This window comes from Myxocyprinus asiaticus, chromosome 7 (genome assembly GCF_019703515.2).
Source record: "Myxocyprinus asiaticus isolate MX2 ecotype Aquarium Trade chromosome 7, UBuf_Myxa_2, whole genome shotgun sequence".
Taxonomy (NCBI): Eukaryota; Metazoa; Chordata; class Actinopteri; order Cypriniformes; family Catostomidae; genus Myxocyprinus; species Myxocyprinus asiaticus.
This window is the reverse complement of record NC_059350.1, coordinates 10,707,832-10,713,778: the sequence shown is the minus strand read 5'-3', so window position 1 is coordinate 10,713,778 and position 5,947 is coordinate 10,707,832.

Sequence of the window (5,947 nt, the reverse complement as noted above, 5' to 3'; positions counted from 1 at the left end):
GCAAGCGCACTTCCAAGTAAAGGGGTTTCCCCAGCAGCATTCGATGGGGCCGGTGGTATTGTGGGTAAAAACTGTTGTAGCGTTCATCTAAAGAGAAGAGGTTATACTAAATATATGGGGGAAAAAAAAATCTTAAACCACTTTGTGACTCTTTATGCCTCAGTAGTTATGTTTCCATCCAAGTTATGAATACAATTTATGCAAGAAATCAAAATATCGGTAAAACAGTTTGCGAATAAAGCAGCGTTTCTATCCCATGTGTTTAAGAAAACAAAATCATCACTTCTGGGAAAATAGGTGCAAAATAAAAAAAGAATATGGAAGCTGAAGTCACTGTGGCTCTATACGCAGACAAAATGCTCTGATGAACTTCAGGTTTGCTAGGATTCAGCGGTATATGCCTTGACACGCATTCTGGGATGTAACAGTAGCCAATCATTTTGATGACAGGCTTTGGCATTTCAGAAAATCCAGAGCAACATTTGAGATGCTATGCGATGATATTGATATACTCGAGCGAATTAAGTATTCACATGTCTTGAGGCAGAGTCACATGACTTTTTGAATGTGCACTATATTCCTATATATACTTGAGCCAAAACATTATGACCACTCACAGGTGAAGCGATTAACGTCGATCATCTCCTAACAAAGCAACATGTCAAAGACTGGGTAGATTAGATGGTAAGCGAACAATCAACAAATCTCGTAATCAACATGTTGAATGCAGGAGAAATGGGCAGAAGTAAAGACCTGAACGACTTTGACAAGGGCCAAATTGTTATAGCCAGACGACTGGATCAGAGCATTTCTGAATAGGCAAGGCTTGTAGGGGGCTCCCGGTCAGCAGTGGCGAGTACCTACCGACAGTGTCCCAAAGAGGGACAAACCACAAACCAACAGGGTGCTGGGCGCCCAAGGCTCATCGATGCGTGAGGGCAATGAAGGCTACCCCGTCTGGTCCGAACCGGCACAAGGACTACTGTGGCACAGAAAATGTTAATGATGGTTACTGGAGGAATATGTCACAACACACAGTGCATCGCACCCTGCTGCGTATGGAGCTGCGTAGCTGCAGACCTGTCAGAGTGCCCATGATGACCCGTCCACCATCGAAAGCACCTACAATGGGCACACGAGCGTCAGAACTGGACCTTGGAGCAGTGTAAGAAGGTTTCCTGATCCGATGAGTCCCGATTTCTTTTACATCACGTGGACAGCCGTGTACGTGTGCACCATTTACCTGGGGAAGTGATGGCACCAGGATGCACAGTGGGAAGATGACAAGTCGGTGGAGGGAGTGTGATGCTCTGGGCAATGTTCTGCTGGGAAACACTGGGTCCGGCCATTCATGTGGACGTCAATTTGACTCGTGCCACCTACGAGTACTGGTATTCCCTGATGGCAGAGGACTGTTTCAGTAGGATAATGTGCCCTGCTACACTGCACACATTGTTCGGAAATGGTTTGAGGAACATGAAGAAAAGTTCAAAGTGTTGCCCTGGCCTCTAAATTCCCCAGATCTTAATACGACCGAGCAACAAGTTTGATCCACAGCAGCTCCACCTCGCAACTTACAGGACTTGAAGGATCTGCTGCTAACGTCTTGGTGCCACATACCACAGGACACCTTCAGTGGTCTCGTAGAGTCCATGCCTTGGCGGGTTGGTGCTGTTTTGGAGGCACGTGGAGGACCAACAGCATATTAGGCAGGTGGTCATAATGTTTTGGCTCATAGGTGTAAATTCTATAAGAATATTTGCAGTAAATGCGTTTTCATCGTGGTTTAAGTGCATATCTTTTTAAATAAAACAGAAGTTATCCACCAGAGGTGTGCATTTGAGATTTGATTTGCATCGACACTCCAAAATGTGCATAAAAATACATGGATGGAAACCCCATCTTCCAAATAATTGAAGTAAATGACAATTCATACCATGAGTATCCTTGTATGGAGGGCCAAATTACTCAAATTTAAATTAGGGTAGCTCAGCAAGTAAAGACACTGACTACCACACCTGGAGTCGCAAGTTCGAATCCAGGGCTTGCTGAGTGACTCCAATCAGGCTTCCTAAGCAACCAATTGTCCCAGTTGCTAGGGTGGGTAGAGTCACGTTGGGTTAACCTCCTCGTAGTCGCTATAATGTGGTTCTTGCTCTCAGTGGGGCACGTGGCGAGTTGTGGGTGGATGCCGCATCTAGCGTGGGTGGGCCTCCACACACGCTAGGTCTCCGTGGTAACGCGCTCAAGCCACATGATAAGATGCGCGGATTGACGGTCTCAGACGGAGGCAACTGAGATTCGTCCTCTGCTACCCGGATTGAGGCGAGTCACTATGCCACTACAAGCGCATTGGGAATTGGACATTCCAAATTGGGAAGAAAAGGGGAATATTAAAAATATTAAATCAATAAATGTCCCTTTTATTTAATTTTAGCACAATTTGGCATCCATTTTCACTTTACTGTTGATTTTAAATTTATGCATGAGTTTAGTGTCATTTCATTTTCAGGGTTATCGGCACGTCACTCAACGACAGTGGGCGTAGCCTTTCAAAATCGATTTCTTTTGACTTTCTGGTTTTAGGCGAGATACTGTATATTGATCTGACAGCCACCGCCTTGACTCTGAGGTCTCCATTTTTCAACACGTGCCAGCTACTGTCTCCGTTTCTTCTTCACGCTTCAAACTTTGAGCGTTTCACACTCTCGATTACTTTGGACTGCTGACATTCTGAGCCAATGAGAAAATCTCAAAGGAGTACTGCTTACACCCACCTGCTTTGATTGGTGTGTCTGTAATGCACTTGCTTAAATGAAAAATTTCCAAAGCAAGCACTTAAATGAAATTGGGGCAGAGGGCTATTGTTTAAATGAACTTGATTCAAAGCTAGTCCTGAAATGAAAGACATGGGAGATTTTATTTACCGATTTGATGATGCATTTAATTAATTCACAATGTATTTAATGATTTAAACATTTAATCATAAATTTAATTAATTCACTAAGTACGTCATGATTTAAATATGTATTTAATTTATGCATTTAATTAACTGTTTTTAAACATTTATTTATATATGTATACATTTAATAATTTAATTTAGAGTAATTTGGCACTCCATACCATATGGTTGAGCTGGGTACAATCAGAGATTTCTTGCCGACTCTTGAAGATGAAGCTGCTAAACAAAACGTTGACAATGACATAATTTTAACCCATACTGAAAATGTAAGGGAGATATTGGCTAATTAATGCCATCAATGACAGTAATATTGGCTTAGGTGTGTGGACCACTTAACATCATTCAGAAGCATATCCTACTAATTTCTAATTGATTTGCTGCAGTTCTAAGTAGATCTGACAGCCGCCACCTTGCCTCTGATGCCTCCATTCAGCATGTGCCAGCTACACTCTGTTTCTGCTTCACTCTCCAACCTTTGAGCATTTCGCACTCAATTACTTTAGACAGCTGACAATCTGAGCCAATGAGAAAATCTCAAAGAAGCGCTGATTACACCCACCTGCTTTGATTGGTGTGTCGGTAATGCTCTTGATTAAATGAAAATGATCCCAAAGCAAGTTCATAAATTAAAATGGAGGCAGAGAGCTATTGTTTACATTAAATTGATTTAAAGCTAGTGAAATACATGGGAGATTTAATGTACCAATTTTTAATTCACTATGTATTTAATCATTTATTCAAATATTTATTTGATTTAATTATGCATATAATTAATTCACTGATGCATTTATGTATTTAATGATTTAAATATTAATGATGCATTTAATTAATTCACTATATTTAATGATTTATTTAAATATTCAATTATTTAGTGATGCATTTAATTAATTCACTATGTATTTAATGACTTATCTAAATATTTAATCATTTCATTTTTAGTAATTTGGCCCTCCATATACTCGTCTTAAACATGGCATAAAACTTTCTTCATAGAATTCAACTGAAATGGCATATTTTCAAACCAAATGGGAAGATTTCACTCCAACAAACCTTTTGCAATCCTGAGCTGAACTCCAAACACTCCCTGAGCCTTAATAGAGGGTCCAAGGGAGGGGCTTTTCACCAGGTAACCCACACTTACCACAGAGCCAGGATAATACCGACATTCAACCAATATCCTGGAACAGGGGACAACTTTTAAGTCTCAGTGGGTTGTTAGTCTTTTTGTGAGAATGTATGTATTAGGGTTTTGCACAGACAAATATAACTGATGTAGTCGACACCATCAGCATTAAGCTGACTAGTTGCTTCACATGTGATCTACAAAACATGTCTATAGGAAATACAGCGGGTGTGAAGCCTGATGGCTCTGCACTAAATAAGTTAAGTGGCTCAAAACTTTGATAAAGTGGACACAAATGCTACGGTTACGTGGCCTTCAAATATTAAGCGTAATGGCATCACAACTAGTCAATGCGACTAATAGGCTGAACTAGTTGACTATAAAAAATAAAAACATTAGTTGTGCAACCCAAGTATGTATATACACATGTACCTTACAGGCGAGTCTCTGGTGATGGTGCCATAATTTAGACTGATGGGCTGCACTCTATTCAGGATCTCTACCAAATAGATCACCGTTTTACCCACCACCTAGAGACAGTACAGTTGAATGTATACTGTTAAACAAACACGTGGCAAACAAATAAGAACTTTAAACCACTCACATATCTGTGAACCCCACATTCATCTAGAGGAATCTTGAAAAGGGCCATGTCAGCAGTAACTTTGTGGGGTGTGCAAGAGCTTTTGCCAGCAGTGACAAGACTGGCTGGGGAAAGAGGCGGATCCACGATAGAGGAGCGAACAGAGAAAACAAAATGCCGATCCACTGTGCATTCTGATTGGAACATAAATTAAAACAAAATAGAAAACACGTGTGACCAGAACTGTACATAACCCTTTTACTTCCCATGCCTTAAATATTCTTGTTTGGTCTTGGTTCAGGGAAATAATTCTCTTCTAATAGAAAAACTTTCAATCAAAATTGTCTGAATAAGGCACACAGTAATGTTTGGGCAGCTCACCATCCATGGGGTAATAACATAACTGGGTGTCTGAATGATAACAGCAGCCCTGGTCCTGGCACTCTTCTGAGGCTAACGTCCCAGATCCACAGACTAACCGCTGCTCAATAGCAACATCACACTCTACCAGACAAATGATAATCCACAGTTTTAAAAAGGTATGCAGAAAGTTACAAGTTTGAACCCATTCGTTTGCAACCAAGTATCATAGAATGAACATTACTACATTTTTGCAAACTGACTTTTATGTGCCAAATTTTACATTGTCACATTTTCCTGGTGAAATGTAGACTAGAGGCACTACAACAACCGTGCGTTACATTCCCTGTCACACAAATCATGACTACAACAGCTGATTATGACTTTATAAATACTTATTTTTCAAACTATTACTCACACACTGCTATGTTAAGATAGCAAAACACTTTTACCATCATGCATCATTTGAAAAAAACGATTTTAACATTTTAATGCTTGTATAAGAGACAGTCAAGCACGCAAGCTGACATGCGACACGAAATGACGTGGTTGCTTCAGAAAACATGCTTTACATTTCTCATTTTGTCTTTGGACACTATCGGTTTGGTTTAGGCATTGGTTATGGGTAAGGATGTCTGTTTTGTTTTTTTCTCTCATTTGATGTTAGATCACTATTTGTTAGGTTTAGGTTAAAGTTTTAGGTGAGGGAGGTGCATTTTACTCATTAAAACCATCTAATATTCACCTTAAAATCTTAGTCTGATTTAGACACCATTTCACTCGCTTTAGGTGCCCCCTGCTGGACATTTCACTGGGAAACTGCAGCCAAACATGTAATAAGGCACATAATTTCATATGGCAAAAATGTTGCCAGAGTCACGTAATATTCATGAGACCAGGCTGTTCGTTTCTTATGAAG